At 40.4% G+C, this 22,099-nt stretch overlaps 1 protein-coding gene across 1 annotated transcript in view; it reads right to left on the bottom strand.

Moving 5' to 3' along the window:
- LOC122805336 (solute carrier family 22 member 6-B-like) overlaps positions 1 to 22,099 on the bottom strand; it is a 489,073-nt gene that overhangs the window by 189,865 nt on the left and 277,109 nt on the right. The gene's annotated exons all lie outside the window — the stretch shown is intronic.

Genomic DNA, 22,099 nt, shown 5'->3' on the forward strand with positions numbered 1-22,099 from the left:
CAGATTTACAAAGCATCTTTCTCTCTCTGCAAAATTAGTGTTATTATTTAAAAAAAAATAGCCTGGCCATTTTTATTTATAAAAACAAATCTGCTGTTAAGATCCTATGGTTTTAGAGGTTTGATAATTCTGACATTCAGAAGGCATTAGAAGCTACCTAAAGATGTATAGCTCTTGTGTGTTCATACAGCACAGTGCGGACGAGTAAAATTTGTTTCTGACAATGAAGTTTGACCCTGTGGAGAACAGCATGGGGTTGCTGAAGCTACAGCCCAGCACACAGTATATTGAGAGAAACAATAATGTGAAGCCTTATCTGTTAGCTTTTAGGAATGTGAGTGCATGTAATTTCTCAGATCTTCTGACAAAAAAAGCAGGTATCCATTTATAAATCTCAAATGGCATAGTGGTACATTGCTCTAACTATAGTGTACAGGGTCCTGGGTTTGAGACTTGTGTGAGCTAATTATTTACAGTTCAGATGGTGTAGAGGTATATTGCTGTGATTGTAGTGCACAGGAGTCTGGGTTCCAGACTTAGAAGTGATGACTTTATAAACTCCATGGTGCATGTGGTAACTAAGTAACACTGTAGTACAAATAACTAGATAGGTAGGGGTTCTAATCTCGGTGCTGTCCAATGTGTGTGTGCATGTGTGAGAATCATATCCCTGGGGGGTTGGGTTGTACCATTGTGAAAGTAGCAGACTCCAAGTCAGACTGCCGACCAGTCACAGTGGAGTCGCACAGGGATCGGTCCTGGGTCCTCTCCTGTTTGGCATCTACTTCTCAGAAGTCCAGGTTAATACAGAGGGACTCTGGCTGACCAGGTTCACAGATGACTGCAAGCTGGGAGCAATTATTAACTCCCCAATTGATGTAGACATCTTACAGAAAGGCCTCACTGAGACCAATGACTGGTGTTGATAAAGAGGCCTTAAGCTTAATGCTAAAAAATGTGTCATCCCCTTTGGGAAAAACTCAGTTTTCCAAAGTCCCAACAGCCTGCTCCGAGAGCAATGAAGGTAGTCCTCCCACACAAAGAAGTAATGATTTGCCGGAGTCAATCCAATGTACTAAAAATCGATTTATTAACAAGTAACACGACAGCACAAACAGTTACAATAGACTTAGCGCTTTCGTCTCCCTTCTGAGACTTCTTCAGAGACAATTAAAGTTTGACAAATACATCTCTTAAATACTAAACCAATAGTGGGCTGGTATAAAACAATAATTGATTAATTAATTAATTAACCATTCTAAAAACCATTCAGTTTTCACTAATTACCACATTGATGTGAGCCCACATAAGGTGTTATAAGAGATTTGGGGACAGAGATTGACAGCAACCTGTCCTTCAACCACCACATTGCCACTGTGGTCAGAAAGTCCTTCTATGTGACACATCTCATTACCAAGGGTTTTGCATCCAGGAAGAAAGAGGTCATCATCCCTCTCTACTCTTCCCTCATTAGGCCAGTCATCGAGTATAATGCCCCATTTGGCATGTACCTCACTAGACACATGCAAGAGCTGTAAAGGCCACAAAAGTACCTCATGAAGAGGATCCTAGGCCTTAAACACATGTCCTTCATGGACAGACTCAAAAGACTCCAGCTATTCTCTGTCTCATATCATCTACTAAGAGGCAATCTCTGCTTGACTTACAAAGCCATGTCTGACCCAGCTCTGTTAGAAATGCTACATCTAAAGAAATCCCAATCCCTCTGCACTACATGCTCCAGAGACCTCAACCTCATTACCACAATCAACAGAACATGCTGGAGGGCAGGTTCATAACCCAGAGACTGCCCATGCTTTGGAATAGACTTCCCATACATGTCAAGCAGAGCACCTCACTGGCCCTCTTCAAGAGAAATCTTGATTAGTGGATAGGAAATAGAAAGTTCAAACCGGGGATCACTCCAGTGGCTCTACTTGATAGAGACACTGGGAACTAACATCAGGTGGCACGATGCCAGGGCACTTCTATGGGCTAGGCTTGTAAAGGCTCCAGAGCCATTAGCCTAGTACACACCTATGAACCTATATCATTCAGTCTTTAACTATATAGCCAAAACTTGAAAAAGTATCCTTTCACCAGTCAGGTCTATACCTATGCTTTAGTCATTTACGGCATTACCAAAAAATTCTTCTCAGACTATTGACTTTGTTCTTTTTCTACATCAGATTGTATTCCTTTTCACTATCTTTACATATAGAATATCATCATATCCTTATCTTCCTCTGTTAGCAACTATACTCTAAAATTGTTCTCCATCTCTCCTCTCCTGCTCTCAATCTCTCACTAAATATTCTCTAATTCATCCCATTGACTTGTCTCTGCCTCTGTCCCCTACTACTCTTCCTTCTCTATTTAAAAGCTCTTAGTATACACATATCTCTTCCTCACTATATCGCCTCCTATCTCACTCCATTCTCATCCTGCCTTTATCCATATCCTCTCATCCACATCTTGCTACCATGTCTTCTCACTATTATTCCTTCTCTGTTTAAAATTACTAATGACACATATCATAATTTATACACATTTCGTCTTCACTATATCATCCTATAGATTCCTATCCCAGAGACTTCCCATACATTGGAACAGGCTACCCATCTATGTCAAGCAAAGGTCTTTATTAGCACTCTTCAAGAAAAATCTTGATGAGTGAATGGGAAATAGGAAATACACCCCGGGGATCACTTCTGTGTCTCTGCTTGACAGTAGCACAGGAAAATAACTTTCTTGGGTGGCGTACGCCAGGGAACCTTGTTGGCTAGGCTTACGTAGGCCCTTTGGCAGATAGCCTAGTACCTACCTATGAACCTATCTATGTCCAACTTCGGTCTGTCAGATCAGTGCAACACCCATGCGTGTCTGTGTGTGTTGGTATGTGTGTGTGTGTGTGTGTGTGTGTGTGTGTGTGTGTGTGTGTGTGTGTGTGTGTGTGTGTGTGTGTGTGTGTGTGTGTGTGTGTGTGTGTGAGTGAATGAGTGAGTGAGTGTGCGCACATAGGTGTGACTGATTATCTGAAACTCATTTTTGATATCACTACAATATTCTGGCTCCATGTAATATGTTGTTTATGTCTCAATGAAAAGCTTTACTATACACTTCCTCTGTGAGCTTACACTGACACTGAGTCTCCAACGTTTTCACTCTGCCTTCATATATTACTGCAGTGTCATGTAACATAATACATTATATTTGGTAAAACCTTAGATACCATTATAACCTTTACTCAGACATTTGATATCATTGTATACTATATGGTATAACTGTGGTCCAATGTATTATTATTATTATTATTATTATTATTATTATTTTATAGTCATTACTATCACTATGTCTCTCTGTAAATGTATCTGTGCAGCTTTTTTTTCCCTGGGTCTCTGCTAAAAACGGGTACTAGTAATCAGTCTGACTTTTCAGTTAAACAGATATCAATAGATAAAGTAAGTACAAATCCATGATGGCCTGTCTAGGTTATGCTTTTTTTCCCTCAATATATTAACATAAATCATTTCTGACTGATTTCTGTATTGGCATACCACTAACTGGCAGTTTAGCAGAGGAGGCTAAGACTATGAAGTTCTAATAAATCCATTCTATCATCCAGGATTAAGTTCCCTTTGACTCAATTTGTCCACTGCAGGATTATGTGCAAGCTGCTTAGGAATTGTTCACAAGTTCCCCTGAAATAGGGCTCATAAGATTAGTCAGTTAGGAAATTAATAAAATAAACAGAAAAGCACAGCTTTCATTCCTTACCAAAGTAAATAAGTAAATCCATAAAAAAGATGCATTTCTTGTTATATTGCATGCTCATTTCTAGAATAATAAACTGATATACCAAATAAACTATTGTAATGGACTAGTTTTATAAGTGCAACCTATTTATTTTTAATTTTGTGTATGTATGTATACATATATTTGTATTTGCATGGTCAGACCTTATTTTCATTGCAGACCTGCTGAGAACAGTTCTTCGCAAATGATACAAATATCTTAAAGTCCTACTAAAAAATTTTGAATGGCAAAATCCCATGCATCTAAACCCCCATGCTACTCCTATGTTGGAGGCACACACCTTCACACTCTCCAGAGTTATACATGCCAACTCCTTGATCACACAAACTTGAAGAAGGAAAAAAGAAGGGAATCACTGCAGGAACACATTTGGAAGTCACACAGGCAGACATTCCTGAAGGGAAGTGGCAATCAGTCTTGCACACCTTAGCATTATGTGCTTAAGGCTATTGACACAGAAGGAATTCCAACTACAACCTGTACATATACCATATCTAATCTACAGTAGAGTATATTATATCAGAATCCTATATTTGGTAAGTACCCAGGAAGTATATGTAACTCAGTCAATGTAGGTACTATAGAAATGCTGCGTTTCACAGTAAAGCCATTAACATAGACACATAGGATCATAGGAAGTTACTAGGCTATTGGCCCTGAGGCCCTTATAAGCCTAGCCAAGAGTTTAGCCCATGTTTAGACAAATCAGTACTCGATGCCCCTGTCCAGCCGGGACACTGGTGGAATCCCAGGGATGTGTTTTCTATTTCCCATCCAGTTATCCAGGTTGCTCCTAAAAAGGGGTAAAGAGGTACTCTGCTTGACATGGAGAGGGAGTCTAGTCCACAGATGGGGGAGTGTCTGGGACACAAATCTGTCCCACCAACAACTCCTATTAATGTCACAGACCAGGTTGAGGCCATGTGTGTGGGCTACTCATATATCATAGTTCAATTTCTAATATATATACATTTTTAATATATTTCTAATATATATATACATATATGTGTGTGTGTGTGTGTGTGTGTGTGTGTGTGTGTGTGTGTGTGTGTGTGTGTGTGTGTGTATAAGTATATGTATGTCTATATTTTAAATATATATGGAGAAAGAGAGACTTTATTGCATACACAATAGAAGGCAGTAAGTATATGCTGACTTTAATACAGTTATGATGCACTTGAGCAATAGACTGAAAGAATTGATCAGACTGACGTATACTGGAATTAACTGGAAATAACTGAAATGAAACTGGAATAAATGTATTTATCTGTTAATCACCCAAACTTGTGCTGAACAGGTGCCAGTCTCTCCTTTATGGGCCAAGTATTTTTATACTTTTCAGAATTAATTCTGTACACCCTGTAGATTGATTAAGAATGCTTTAACAGATGTTAACAATATCCAAATACTGTCTCTAATAACAGTGCTGATAAGCAATAACAGTCTTTAGAAATTCTGGAATGCTGGATAACAGTGACATTGCTGATACATATGTCAAAAATGTCTGCACGTATATTCTGATTCTCCTGAATAATATCAACTGAAACAGACTTTTCCTCATCAACTGAAACAGACTTTTCCTCCTGAATAATGCTGGATATTTAACCTTATTTTAATACTCAGTCTGCAACTGCAAAGGCCTTTTGCATATCAGCCCCAAATCTACCTTGACCTGACTCAAATGACCATGTCTGAAGTATTTCCTAATAATAATAAAACCCTGTAATGTTTTACATGCCTCTTTAGCCTTGGTTTCCAAGCCTTGTCTTGCATGTACATCACAGTCTATTATTTATCTAGCATTCCATTGCAAGTACATACATCTTTCATTTGAAAAAGGAACATTCTGTAGCTTTCCATGGGAACTGTTTCTGCACATCTCATGCTTATCCAGCAAGATTATATTTTCCTTTCTACTGAACTGTCTTTCCCTGAAACTGAATGCATACATGAAAACACAAGTCTGACTCTATATTTTCAGGGATATTATTCTATCTTAATGTACTATAGTGAACTCACTAAGAATACAGTGAAAACCCTCAGTCTAACAGTTCCCCCTGAAGTCCCTGATGAAAGTTTACAAGGACCTTTTTTTGTAGTTACCTTATATCTGTATTACTAATGTAATCTAGTTTGAATATACAGGCTTTATGCCCCTTTACTTATAATCTGCAGATGTGTCCTGATAGATAGTGACGTCCTTTATGGGCTTAAAGGTATTATTAGCTCCAAATAGCTTTAACATCTGATCAGTCCAAGGTGTCTACTATTCTCTACAAAACCTAAGTAGATCTTATTGTTGTATTGCACTTTTGAACTGTATTTTTTTATTGTACCATTGCCTATTTGAGATGCTTTTTCTGGTTTGTTGCACTTTAATTGCTGTAGCATAGACTAGATACAGACCTACTGAATTTAGTTCTGTTTGGGTAACTTGAGCACTAGAACCAGGCTTTCTTTTGTTGGAGAGGGTTCCCTGCATCCTCATGGTAGGAACATGCAGTTAGCACTCATCTGATAGAAGGTTAATGGAACAGGGCTCAGTTTTTGAGATTTTTATTGATTCGTTTAATTCCATTTGCTTACATTTGCTTTGCGCTTGTTTTTACAAAGCTCCACAGAGTTTGGTGACCAGCTACTGCTCTGCTGTAACTAACTGATCAATCCAAGGCATCTACTATTGTCTACAAAACTTAAGTAGATCTTATCATTGTATTGCAAATTTGAACTGTATTTTTACTGCACCATTGCCTATTTGAGCTACTTTTTCTATTTTGTTGCACTTTAATTGCTGTAGCATAGACTACATTCAGACCTGCTGAATCTAGTTCTGTTTGGGTAATGTGAGCACTAAAACCAGGCTATCTTTTGTTGGAGAGGGTTCTCTGTGGTAGAAGCATGCAGTTAGAACTCATCTGATAGAAGGTTACTGGAACAGGGCTCAGTTTTGCATTTTTTTATAGGTTAATTTGTTTAATTCCATTTGCTTACATTTGCTACATAAGCACCACGTTTGTGCACACCATCACACAATGCCACGCAGAGGTGGTTACCCATGACAGTTATAGACACAATCATTTCTGCCTGCAAATGTTTCCTTAGTACTTAGTTGGTGCTCCATCGGTGAGTTCTTGTGAGTCTGCCTCACTAACAGGTAATACATTCAGTGAAGTACCTGGGGTACCAACACAGAGCTTACCCACTAGCCTTTCATATTTTTTGACCTCTTCTCCTGTCCTTTACTTTACCTGGTCATTCCTGTGTTCTCCCTGTTTCTGATCACATTAAAACTTGCCTAGCATTATGGATGGAAAATTTTCCACAGTTTCTCCAGCAGTTTCTGGAGTCAGCCTGGTCAACATGGTCTAAAAACAGGAAGCACTCCCTTCTCAACCTAAACAAATAAATAAGACTGCTTATGAAGTCCTCCAAGGCTAACTACAAATCCAGATTAGCTTCCCAAACTAAGGACAACCATAAGACATACTTTAGTTACATCCATAACCTCAAAGGAAAGTCTCATATTTGCACTGAACTTATAGTCAATGGTACCACATATACAGAACCTGTGGCTATAGCAAACCTGCTGGATGACAGGTTCAGTGAGAATTTCACTCCCCTGCCCCTGTCACATATACCTCTAAGCATTTCTACCACCTGTCCACCACCTAGGATCTCTAAAGAGCTGGTCTTAAATGCCCTCTCCAAGGCCAAAATCACAGCCTCTATGGGACCAGATAGCATCCCAAGCTGTGCTCTACATAGGCTAAAACAGGAATTAGCAACACTACTGGGTACTCTTTTCAATCACAGCCTAAGCACTGTCTTCATCCCAGAGAAATGGAAACACTTACCATCATCCCTTTGCACAAAGGGGGTGCATCCACTGACCCTGGGAATATAGACCCATTAGCTCGACTAGCTTTATCTGCAATGCCATGGAGTGAATCATCATGGAGTTTAGGGGTCTGAATGGAGAGATGACAAGTCAGCAAGCAAAATGGAGTAGTATTGCTGAAATTGAATTCATCCTCAAGTCTTAAGTGAGTACCTTCATGGGGTGGACCCTGTTTTTCACAAAATCTCACCAAGATGAAACTGATATATAGACTGCATTATATAGCATATATCATGGACATAAGTAGGTTAAAAATTAAAAAAAGGTAGCTGGGTACACAAGACCCAGGATAAAAAAGTGCCCATTCCTGGGAGGTGCACTGGTGCCAGGATTGGAAAAGATGACAGTGTAGAATCCTCAATTGACAGAAACATTGCTACAATGGGGCTAGACCACACTCAGGGGGAGGATGGCCCCCTGTTGTAGAAGGAAGTAACAGTCCACAAATATCACAAAACTGATGGGTCAAAGAAGAGCTGTAAAGACAATGGAATGGACTTTTGAAGATAAGAAAGAAATTATGTATTGTTACTATTATGCAAGAAGCTCAGAATTTACAGACAGAAGATATATAAAAAGATTTAGAGAGAAATTAGAGGAAAAAAAATACTTCCACAAGAAAAACTGTCAGAAGCTTCAAATTAAAAAGTGTGTTCATTAATACAACAGATTTATGAAAAACATTATATAGACCAAGAAATCTTGGTCCATTTGGAAAAATAAGCAACCGAGGAAGCGCAAAAATATAAAGAACAAAATCTAGAGAGTTTTGAAAGGTATAATAAAGAAATATGGACATGGGAAAGAAAGAGAGCTCTGATCTGGTGTAATATTTATGCAAAGGAGAAAGCCAAACTAATCAACATAAAAAGGCAGCCCCAAAGATATTCAAAGAAAAATACAAGCAAAGGCATCCAGAAATGGAAAATTTTACAGTAAAAAAATAAGATCACAAAGAGGGAATGTAGAACATAAGATTAGTAAAGTAGAAGTTATAAAAATAAAGGGCAGGATTCACGAAGCCTCCATGTAAGAGTTACAAGGCTTACACGGAGGCTGCAGTTAAATGGTGTGACGTCAGCATGCCATGCATATTCATAAGGGCATGCTGACTCACACCCAAGGCTAACACGGTCCATGTAAGAACGTAGGGGGCATGTCCGTAGGGCGAGCCCTGGAAACGGACACGCCCCCAGAAGAGTAACAGTCCTGAAAGTAAACCCCCATGACAGAGTCCGCGTAAATGTCAATAAACACAACACAACACATGCCCCCACAGACTATAAACATAAAATGTAAAAATTAACATGTTATATTTTTTTTATAAGTTTTAAAGATGTTTGCCCGTGATTGCGCTCGTTTGCACGGGCGTGCCCGTCGCTTAGCCACAGTTAGCAGTCAGTGGAAAAGCATATAAGATCTAAATATGCAAAGTAAGCCAAGAAGCAATGGCGTAGCGGTAGAGATGCCGGCTGAAGAGGAGGCAGTCATGGTTCGAGCCCCCAGAACATCAATTTTTATTTTTAGTGAAATAAGCACGAAACAATTCCCTGACATATATGTACATATATAAAATTATTTTTATGTAAAATGTAATGAAATGGGACATGTATTATGAAGAAATGTGTGATAATAAAAAAAAAAACAAATGTTAGAAGTGCCTATAGCTGAGCTACACTCTAACAAGCTGAGTATATTTGCCCGTAGGTGAGCAGTGGTTTAACAGGTGTAAAATGAGTGCCCGGGGTTGAGCAGCATTCTAACACGCTGAAACTGTGTGCCCATAGCTGAGCTGAGCATAATATGCGTGCTGACAGCCAACTGATGCGTAAACCAGCGTAACCCGTTTGCACAGAGCTGTGCACCGCGCCAACAAGCTAACCGGCGGGCAACATTGAGCAAGCTGTATCAAAACTGCCATTACACCCAAACACCTCCTAGCCTGTGTAGACAGTCATAAAATATAAAAAGCAATGGCCAAGCTCGAACTCAGGATACCATGCTCCATAGTCAAAGTAATGAACCACTAAGCCATGACATTTGCTCTTAGAAATGCAGTAATAGCATATATATATATATGAATGAATGGAAAGAGAAGCATGACAAAGCATGTTTTGTGAAGCTGATACATTTCCAAAATGGCCAATCACAGATAAGTGCGGGAAAAACGGCATATATAAGCCCCATAGGCGTGAATACACAGCATAACTGATTGTGGAACCGATTTGCAGTCAGGATGGCAGGTGTAGGAGAGGGTAGTTGCTTCCGAGCACAGAGGTGGGGCATTGAGGAGTCCAAATATATGGTTTGGCTCCTCATCCACGATCATGAGGCTCAACTCATGCAGGGCCAGGTCCTGTGGGGAGCATACAAGGCTGAGGCATGGGACCGGTTGGCACATGATCTCACCAGTGCCACAGGAATACCAAGGACTGGTGAACAGGTCCGTCACCACCCTGCGGACCTGAAGAGATGGAAGCAGGACCAACTGAACCGTTGGATCCAGGAGGCCCAGCAAATGCCCAACGCCCCACTACTGAGTAAGTTACATGTAATTATTTATGTAGAAAGTTAACCTAGCTGATATTATGGAGATGTGTATTCCAATATTACTTCATTTATATTGCAGCTGCAGGTGTCCGTTCCACGAATCGTCGAGCCTATGCTGATAGGCTTGTGCGGTTGCGCCACCAGGCAGGTTAGTAATTCTCTCCCTGTAACTGTTAAAAAATATAAGTATGACAGCTTGCAAAAGAGTGCAGTGTAGTCACCTATTAATATAAAGTACAAGTAACAGTGTAAGAGAGATTCTGCTAGTACTGTGTGATTACATAAGTGTGATGCAGCCTGTAATCCAAAAATAAAAATGAAACAAGTCTGAAATAAAGCTGTTTCACCTGTAATATAATAGTACATAACCTGCAGCAGGCTAAAAATTACAGCTACACAAGCTGAGTAAAACACATGTGTGAAATATATCCCCGTTTAAATTCTGAAACATGACACAAGTGAGACTGTTGGAAAGGATTGTTTTAACCAAGTAAAACATGTCAATAAAGCCTAGAATTAAGTACCATCCTGAATTGTAAAAATAAAACAAGTGAGAGTCTGAGAAAGAGGTATGAACTCCTGAATAAAGTATACTGCAGTCAGTACAGAATGAAATGAATGTGACAGGCACAACCAAACAGCGAAATGTGTGGAATAAAGTACTGAAGCTGGAATGTGTGTCCCACAATTTGGATATGTTGCTGTCAGTTTGCAATATGCAGATAGTATGGTTGTATGAAATACCAAACATCCACGGTTGTCTAGAGCCATATAAAGCAAATGTAGCAGGATGCTGTAGCTGAACAGAGCCAGATATGAATGTGTATGAATAAAAATGAAATGTATATTAATGTAGCAGTAACATTCCTATCACCAACATGCATAAGTTTACACATATGAAACTGTAGTCAGACCTGTAGTGTGTATATATCTGCAGCTAGTAGAAATGTACAGCATATGTATAGGTATTTGAAGTTGTTAATGAAATATTTCTTCACCCTACCCTATAACCACAAATAATCCATTCCACATGAAATGGGTATGTGTATTCACAATTAACTCCCCTGGACATTTGTCCTGTTGGTTCATACATATTTGCATGTACGTTGATGCATGTGCCCTGTTCATACATCCAAACCTGATGGCCTGTTGCCATCAATCAACCCTGCATGTTGTTGGATTGTGCATTGTTGTTCAAATTATGCATGTGTTATGCTTACTGTTCAATGGCTTGAATTTATGGGTGTTTGGTTAATGGGAATACTAATGCATGCTGTTACAACTAATTGTGAATGGTATTGTATGTTACTAACCCAAACTGTCATAAAATAATGCAAAACATAGGATGACAGGGAAGGCGGGTTCCAGCGGACCCACCTCTCCCACCTCAGCTGGCGAGTGCACCTGGCAGTAGTGCCCAGGCCAGACCCTCCTCCAGTGGCCCTGTGCCACCTGCGGGTGGAAGCGCTGCAGGGGATGGGGCTCATCCCCCTCTGCAAGCGTGGCCGGAGGAGAACATCCACTCACTCTCTGTAGTGTCCGGATTGTGGTGCGTAGGGAGATCAGGCACGCTGTGCTTGGGCCCCTACGCCAGCTTGAGGCACGGGTGGCACAACTCACGGGTGTGCCTGCTGCCCATCCTACACAGCCCCCAGCACAGCCCCGTCCTGGGCAGTGAAGGCACAGTGGCAACTGCCCATGGGTGGGGATCTCAGTTCCACTGTTGCCATCTGTGGGCTCATGGGCTTGAGATATCCAAACATCCATCCCCGTCAATTGTGTATCCCCCCCACATGTGCCATACACCACCCCTGTATGCGTCTTGTTTGTCTTGTCTGTTAACCTCCCCTACCTACCTCCCCAGCTATACCGACTTCCTGTACCTGACATACCACTCTCACCTGAAAAAAAAAAAAGGGCACTCTGTACCCACAAAAAAATTATGCCCCATACATAGCTGCCCATTTTGCACACATGTCTGCTGGACATGTAAACTGGCAATTACAATTGGCTGTACAAATATTGTTGTCCTCACACCTCTCTCAGGGGTGGAAGGTTTCAAATTTCACACCAAATTACAAACATATGCACAGCTGTTGCTGATGAAGAAATGGGCAGCTATGGGCCTTTCCTACATCCCTCCTGCAAAACCCGAGCTTGTTTTCCTACTGTCCTACCCTCTTTGTGCCCCCTTTTTCACCACTTTCCTATCTCCCCATTTTCTTTTCTTTAAAAGAAAATAGCGCGTGTGTGCGAGAGTAAGCACTTTTAAGCAGTAGTAAGCGGGAGGCGCTTCTGTGCGCTTAGCTAAGCGTGTGTGTGAAGCTAGCGGCAGTGCATGCGTGACCTCCGCGCAAACCAGCGCTAACCCGCTTACAACTGCTTAAAAGTGCCTTAGTCACTCTGAATGACAAGGCCTGTAGTTTTCTCAGCAGCAAAATAAAATACCTCTGTCAGTCTCGAACCCAGGACCTTGGAAACACTAGTCTGCATGACTTACCACTAAGCCATGACTGCTATACAAGAACATTGTGCTGAAAGAAATATATCATGAAATAGTAGGAATTAATGTAAAGGGAATAAAGCATGTCTAGTACACAAAGCATGTCATGTATATTTACTGTCAAATCTAGTGGATTTGTAAAATAGTACTGTGTGAAGAGAAACAGCCATGCTAGTTGGTAGCTAGTAGGTAATAATGTCACAGTAGCATCTGACAAGCCACACACATACTCAGAGCAGGATAAACACTGCCATAGTTGAATAGTTAAAAGCCCAGACATAGCAACTGTGACTGAGTTACAGGGATGTCCCTGATGTGAAAACAAATGTCAACTGTGCCCCACTGACACCCTGTGAAATGTACTAACAGTAGGCATAAAGGTGTTACTACACATGCAATGGTAACTATGAATTACTGAAAGTATGCACCACTTGCACATCACAAATGGTGTAGTAATACATATGCTCAAAATAACCCACAGTCACAACTGCAGAATATCAGAATATTTCATTGGAGTATCCCACTGATATGTACCATTCCATGAGGCTGATAAAAGATGCACCTGAGAGTATCTGAGGCCTGCTCAGCAGCATGATCAAATACCCTTGTAAGTGTCAAGGCCCACACCATGGCCAGACCACACTGCATGCAGTAACACCCTACCACAACAAACACATAGAGAATTGCTGCCCAAACAGATATAGCAAGCATTACAAGCTGTGAATGTAAATGGAAAATAGGAAAGCCATAGCAACACATTACAGGAAAGACACCTAGCAGGCATACAAGGAGTGAATGTAAAGGCCAAATATTGAAGCCATAGCAACAGATTGCAAGAGCCACTGCTATATACCAGTTACACCACAATCCCCACAGGAAAGCACACACACCCATATACACAGAATTACTAGTCGTAGGTGTCAGTTTACATACACACGAAGAAGAGGACACTGGAGGAAGGAATACTCAGCTTACAGAACAACATGCATTGCAGTGTCTACAACACAGCCTGAAATATGAGAGACATACCAACCCTTACACTCACAGAACAGTGTCCACAGCAAACCAGCATGGTCCCCACCCTGATAACCTGAAAGGGCTACGCCTACCTAATAGACCTTTTTATAGCACTGTCCTGAAATCACAGTGAGAACTGCAATCACTACACAACAGGCTGCATGCAATTAGTAAATGCTGGCTAACAATTGGTGCAGAGGCCATCACATGGACATGTGCAGATACCTACAAAAGCATCCTGTACTCCCAGTCCATACATGCAATACTTTCATTGCACCCTCTGGAGGTAGAGACAGAGAGAGAGAGAGAGAGAGAGAGAAAGAGAAAGAAAGAAATAAAAGAATTAAAAAAAAGTAACAGCAAAACAAACAAGTTGACATCAGGCCAAGTAACTGAAAGCCTATGCAAACAGCTGCAACAAACACAGGTAATGTAAAGTACTAATATAATAGTCTACATACTGTGAACCCTCCAGATGCGTTATTGGTCTGTATCTATGTATATGAAGATGTGCATAGGGCCAGTGACATACTGCAACTGTCACTGAAGGCTCTACATACATATGTATGTGAAGGTAGCTATGTGCACATAGCAATGTAGGTTGTAGTGCAATGTACAAGTAGGTTGTACAGTAATGGATGTTCATCAGTACGTTACTGTGTGTATACATATGTGGAACTAAAAAGGAGTATATATATCTATCTATCATGTGTATACGTATGTATATCGAGATATGTATGTATATATATATATATATATATATATATATATAATATGCATATATGTATACATAGATAGAGAGGGCTGTAGAAATACATAGACATATATAGTTTCACAGTGTCATAGTTTAGTACTAGGCTATCTGCAGACAGTGTACAGAATAGATTTAGAAAACTGTGCCTCTGTATAGTAGTGACACAGTGAAGACCCCCTTACATAATAGCATTAGTTTACTGTGCCTCTGACTAGTAGTGACACAGAGATGACCCCTGGTGTAAACCTATGATCTCCCATCCACTCGTCAAGAATTCACATGAAGAGAGTCAGTGAGGAGCTCTGCCTAACATGAACTGGGATTCTGTTCCAGAGTATGGGAAGCCTCTGAGTTATAAATCTGTCCCTACAGCAAGTCCTATTCATATTTGTGCTGAGGTTTAAATCTGTAGCTCTTGTGGTTCTGATGGATTTGGATTTTACGAGGTGGAACATGTCTATCAATTCCTGATTGGACATGGCCTTGTACGTCAGGCACAGATCACCTCTAAGTAGGCGGTATGCTACGGAATAGAGCTGGAGTTTCTTTAGTCTGGCAGCATATGACATTTGTTGGAGACCCTTGATCCTCTTGATGAGGTACTTATGGGGTCTCCCTAGCTGTTGCAAGTGCCAAGTGAGGTACATACTAAATGGGGCATAGTACACATTCATGGGCCTGATAAGGGAGGAGTATAGGGTACAATGACCTCCTTTGATCTGGATGTGAATCCCTTCATGATAAGGTGGGCAAGGTAGTAAGTCTATTCAACCACTTTGGCAACGTGGGTGTCAAATGAGAGGTCAGTATTGATTTGTGTCCCCAGGTCTCTGATTACTTTGTCTGTACTCAGTGGGTTACTGTCTATGTGATATGTGGGTACTTTGTTTTTCCCAAAGGGGATGACTATACATTATTTGGCATTCAGTTTAAGGCCATGACTCCGGCACCAGTTGTCCGTTTCAGTGAGGCCTTTCTGTAGGATGTATGTGTCAGCTGGTGTATCGACTATGGCGCCTAGTATGCAGTCATCTTTGAACTTTGCCAGCCACTACCCTCCCATGTTTGCTTCCACATCTGAGAAATAAATGCCGAACATGAGGGGTCCCAGGACAGAGCCCTGTGGGACACCACTTGTGACTGGCTCTGAGTCTGACATGGCACCAGCGATTTTGACTTTATGGTTTCTATCCTTTAGCTGGTTTGCAACCCATCTTGTGACATATGGATTTACATTTAAGCTGTTGAGCTTGTCTATGATGCCAGAGTGGGGTATTGTGTCGAAAGCTTTAGCCAAGTCCAGGTAGGCTGTATGGACTGCTGTGCCCTCGTCAATGGCTCTAGTGACTGTTTTGAAAAGGTCAACCAGGTTCAAAAGGCAGGATCTGCCCTTTACAAAGCCGAACTGGGTGGGATCAAGTGTCTGTCCCCAATGTCTCTGTGTATGAGTTCCATAATGAGTCTTTCCATAGCTTTGCAGACCAGGCTGGTTAAGCTTATGGGGCGGTAGTTACCAGGGTCTGTAGAGGTGCCTCCTTTGTGGAGTGGGACTACTGTTGCTGTATGCCAGTGTTCAGGTACATATGCTGTAGTAAGGCTACAGTTAAATAGCATTTTATGTGCGGGTTTAGCTCCTCTTGGAGTTCACGTAGCACGCAACCCAGGATACCGTCGGGTCCCATTGATGCTGTGTTTATAGCTTTGCTGAGGGCGGTTCTCAGCTGGACATCTGAGATGACAGGGAGGTTACATTCAGCTGGGATAAGTAATTCCTCTTTTGGGGGTGAGGGAGGGGAGAAATTTGCACTGAACCTGTCTGCCAGAATGTTGGCAATATCTGTGTGTTCAGTGTAGTGTTTGTCACTGTGAACTAACTGTGAACATATCTGAGGGTTTCCGCCCAGGTTTCTAACATAGCAGAAGAAGGCCTTGTGGTTACCTGTAGTGTCCATAGCGATTTTCCACTCAAAGTTGGCCTTGCATTTTTGTATGAGAGAACATAGCTTTCTACTAGTGCTGATCAGAGATGCCTTATCTTTATGGGATTCTGCTCTGTCGTGCAGTAGCTTCCTTCTTTTGTTATACAATTTGTTCATGGCTGGGGTCCACCAGACAGGACGCCTGCCCTTGGTGGAGAGGGTCTTGGTTTTATTTGGGATTGCATTATCCATGCATTCTTGGAGATGTCCGTAGAAAGCATTTGTGAAGGAGTGTGCATTGTGGGATGTGGTTTCCACTGGCCCAGTGGGCTTAAAGGATACCAACTCAGTTTTAAGAAGTGTAAAGTCGGCTTTTGAGAGGTTTCTCACTGTAGTCTTTTGTGTTGTGGGTGGAGGTGGGATATGTATATCCAGGGTGATTAGTTTGTGGTCAGATGTGACTAGTGAGGGGTATACTTCCGGTGTGTAGCACATTGTCCCCATGTTTGTGATGATCAGGTCTAGTATATTATCTCCCCTTGTGGGAGAGGTGACTAGCTGTTCCATTGCATTTGAATTTATGAATTCCGGGAACCTTTGGGCTAGGGTGTTTGGGCTAGAATAATGCACCCAGTGTATGTTAGGGTAGTTGAAGTCTCCCAATATGATGGTGTTTGGTGGGACATTAATATCCTCCAATGTCCTCGGGAAGGCTGACTGGGGTTCCTGAGATTGGGAGGGTGGTCTGTAACATGCTACCAGTTGTATAGCAGTTTTGCCTACGGTTATTTGCACCTGGATGGTCTCTGATGCTTCATGTGTTGCCACTAACCAGGAGTGCATAGGAAAGCATGCTATAAGAATACCCTTTTGCACAGGGACAGTATGCACCCTAGTCATATGTTTACCAATATAGTAAAAGGGCAACCTATACGTGCTTCGAGGTTGAATCCTATACAGACCAATTATATGACGGAATTAGGTGAATTGTGTAACAGACTAGTAAATAGGAGTTACAGAATGAAAGAAATCCATGAAGCTTTCCAACACACTGAAAGGCTTAGAACAGGTAGGGCTTGTCCCATTTTTTCTGAAGAAGGCAGTACATTCTACAGTGAGGACAGTATGAGAGCATCTGTAAGCCATGATAAAAAGCAGAAAGTATCATTGTACTTTACGCAAAATGTCCACCAAACTAAGCAGATTCTTTACAAACACTGGGATATCTTAACTGTGGACCCAGTTATTAAGGAAATTGAAATTGTCGGGAATCACCCACAATTCCTTTTTAGAAACAAAAAGAATCTGCACGGACTTTTGTGTTTTCCAAGCCAAGAATGTCATTCTACTCCTATGACTTATACAGGTACGCAACCGTGTAATAAATGTAATTTCTGTTCTAGTATTAGTACTACCAGCATGTTTATACATCCAATTAGTACAAGAGTTTTTACTTTTAAAGTTAATGCTAATTGTGAGACTGAACATGTGGTCTATATTGCGAAGTGCACTTCCTGCACTGCCTTCTATGTCGGCAAGACCGACAGAAAATTGAAGGATAGACTAAGGGAACACATTTATCAGATACGCATTAGATCTACAATTAATGCTTTACCGAAACATGTTTTAGAGAATGATACTACACATGCATTTAAGTTTTTTGTTATACATATTAAGGTACCCAATATTAGAGGTGGGGACATTAAAAATTATACTGAACAAATGGAAACTGGGTGGATTATTAGATTACAAGCGCATGTCTATCCTGGACTCAATGACAGGATCCCCCTTAAACCAGCACTCAAAAGTAGAAGAATTAATTTTAAATGAATTCATGCATTTTCACTTTAGTTTTTTATTTTTTATTTTATTTTATAGTAATTTTATCTTATTTAATTATTGCTCAGTTGTATGTTGCCATGTTGTGTAAGCCTTATATATATATATATATATATATACATATATATATATATATATATATATATATATATATATATATATATATATATATATAGATAGTTTTTATTATATATAACTTTTTTATATACTTATGTGCAAATATTCATTTGTATTCTTAGTTAATGTTGTTTTGATTTTATGTGGCATACACCTTTAAATGTTTGACTCTGGAAGGAACACCCACTAGTTAAGAGCTTTGTATATAAGGTGTGTCAGTTCAATGCAATGGTTTTGATGGTTTGAAAAAGCCGTTTGGCGAAAGCACTTACCCCTTTTATACTTGAATAAAGGTTTTGGAATTATTGAAAGTTTCTAACTTCCAAGACTGTTTCCAGTTTGCTTGAAGAGACTGTCAGCATTTTACATCTATAAACTGTTTTTTGGTCTGCATAGACTTTAAACATCCTATTTAATGTGGAACTTCGCTTTGGATTTATAGCTTTGGCTGTTTCTTTTACACACTAGCACAGCTTACCAGCGATCCAGCGAGTGGGCTTGTAAGTCAGTATTGTGCCTAGTTTGAACTTGAGCTGATGTTTTATTGATTTTATGCTGAATTAAATTAGTCTGCCTCTTATCTGTCTCCAGTTTTGCAGAACATCTCTGATTTTGCCTCATATATATGCCCCATCCTTGCTAACTTTTTTTCTGGTAAATCACTGCGGATTGCAGTCAGTCTATAATACCAGTAATTACAGTTTCATTGTTTTTATTATTAAGAAAATGCATATCCATACAAAATGTATCGGTCTATTAATATCTTAGATATTAGGAGTTGTCTGGCACTTGAGTCTCTGAGATTGTAACAAACTGATCCCTCTAGCCAAAAGTACAGGACTTGAATCCTTTCACCTCTATTTGCCAAGGTTGTACTCCTGGGTCGTCCCTGAAAAGGGATTGTTTATCCAGTGATTTACCTGGTTACCAAGTACATAAAATAATATTTAAAATTTGACACCCACAATTATTTTTGATTTTTCCTAGATTCTTGAGGAAAGAAAATGAGAGGTATTTTTGTCTGCTCATTTGTGTCTTTCTGGAAAATAGTTGTGAACTGTTTTCACTAAATAATGACCGGCATGTGAGTTTCAAATGTGTATTCTATGGAAAATGCTTGCTAATGAAAATTTGTCATTCTAGTAGCTTTAAAAGTATATAAGAAAATATTTAAAATCAGTACCTTATGTGTCTTTGTTTTTTTATCATTGAGCTAAGGGGTTGGGAGACCATGGGGGAGGGGTCCAATGGGTTGCACTGTATGGTTCTTGCAGCAGCAAGATGAAATATATTTCTAGGCCATAAATTATGTATTTGTTCATTCATTTGACTGCAAATAAACATTTGAATATCTGATGGTATACAGTCAACAAGGATTTGTAATTGACGGTCACAGCTGTGTATGTATGTATAATAGGTTCATAGGTCTATATACTAGGCTAATGACCACTAGGGCTCTTAAAAGCCTTGCCATGTAACCCAAATCTGACACACAAATTTGATTTATGTTAGATCTATAGGGGTTGACTTATTGACTGCCTCTGTCTGCCACAGATATAGGAGACAGACTGGGGTGAATTTCTGATTACCCATCCAAAGGACCAAGTCGTGCTTAAATAGGGATAGGGAGGAACTCTGCCTCACATGGACAGGGAGCCTGTTCCAGAGACTGGGAATTATCTGAGAAACTTATCTTTCTCTCCAACGTGTCCTTTTATGTTGCAAGCAAAATTTAGGTCTTTTAATCCAGTAGTTCTCATGCTGTTTGTTTTGTAGATGTGCAAATGATTCATCAGACAGGGTCCAGGAATGCCTTGTATGATAGGCAAAGATCACCTCTCAGAAGTCTGTATGATACAGAGTAAAGAGACAGGGCTTTGAGGTGATCAGTATAGGACATTGTGTTTACTAATTGTATTCTATTTGTAAGTAACCTCTGTGAACATTCCAGCTGCTGCATGTGTCTGGGTCAGAAACATACCAAAGGGGGTATTATACTCTATGATGGGCCTGATAGGGGCTGAGTATAATGGCATGATAACTTCTCTGGACCTAGATGCCATGCCCTTGCTTATAAGTTGAGCAACACAGAAGGATTTTCTTACTACCTTGGACGCATGTTGAAGGATAGGTTGCTATCTACATGAGTTCCCAGAGACTAGTAAATCAACTTTTATGGGTGTTTTCTTGATTTAGTTACCCGGGCTGGCAGACTTCCCAAAAGGTACTATGATGCATTTCTTGGTAATGAGTTTTAAGCCATGGCTTTGGCACCAAGTATTTGTCTGTATTAGACCTTCCTGAAGGGTGTTCTCAACTTTGGAAAATTCAAGGACTTCTCCCAGTTTCCAGTCATCTGCAAACTTGGTTAGCCAGAGGGCTTTGACATTGGCTTTGATATCCAAGTAGATGCTGAAAAGGAGTGAAGTTAGCACAGGGCCCTAAGTGACTCCACTGGCGAATTTTTGGAGGCGGCCTCACTGATTCAAACCTCCTGAGTACTATCAGTAAGCCAGCTAGCTGTCCAGCATATTATAAAGGAGTTTATACATAGTTCTGCAAGTTTGCTGACAATATTCATGTGTGGTATTTTATCAAATGCCTTAGCCAGATCTAGGTAGGCAGTATACACAGTTTTCTTCATCCATTGCCTTAGTGATCTTTTCAAAGAAGTCCATCAGATTCAGTAAGCATGACCATCCTTTGACAAAGCCAAACTGGGATGGATCCAGTGTCTGGAGGTCTTCTATGTCCTTGTTGATAATTTCCCTGATAATTATTTCCATGACTTTGCAAATACGACTAGTCAGACTAATGGGTCAGTTTCCAGGCTCTGTTGAAGTTTCTCCCTTACAAAGGGTAATGACTATCATAGTCCTACATTCATGTTGCACAAAGCCTGTTTTAAGACTATAGTTAAATAATCAGTCCAAGTGTCCTGATAAGTCATATTTTAATCTATTCAGGAGGCATTCTAGGATTTTACTGGGATCCATTGAGGCCATGTTCATGGCTTTAGTATTTCCAGCACATGCTCCCTAACTTTATTTGGAGGGGTTATGTTTGAGGCTGGTACTGGGGGATATTTGGGAGTGAGAGGGGACTTAAAGTTGGAACTGAATTTGTCCACTAACAGGTTCACCATATTGCCAGGCTTGGTGAATGTGGCACAATTAACCACCTGTTCAGCACATTGCTGTGTGCTGCCCTTCGTTTCTGACATAACTGTGGAAGGTCTTATGGTTATCTTTCACCTAGGAGGGTATTTTAACCTCAAAGTTGTTTTTTCTTGACCTAATTACCACTCTTAGTTGCCTATTTATCTTGATGAGAGAGTTTTTGTATTTATGGGAATTACCCTTCCTGATGTTTGCCATAATTTTTATTTCTTTTGTTGTCTATCCTGTTTGATTTGGATGCCACCAGGGCAGTTTCTTTCTGAGGCTAGTTCTGGGCTTACTTCTGGTATGTACAGCAGCATCCAAGCAGCCATTTATGTAGTTGTACAGAGTTTCTGAGAGCAATTCAGCACAGGCTGATGAGTTCTCAGGTTTTTGAGGGGCATTGAATTTTGACAAATCATCAGTTAGGCAGCATAGGATGGTGGTCTGTACGATGACATTTGTGATCAAGAAGAAGAGGAGGAGAGTGAGGGCAGTGCCAAGGAACAATGGTGGAACTTGAAA

Source organism: Protopterus annectens, chromosome 6.part1 (assembly GCF_019279795.1).
Source record: "Protopterus annectens isolate FY-2018-M chromosome 6.part1, PAN1.0, whole genome shotgun sequence".
Taxonomy (NCBI): Eukaryota; Metazoa; Chordata; order Ceratodontiformes; family Protopteridae; genus Protopterus; species Protopterus annectens.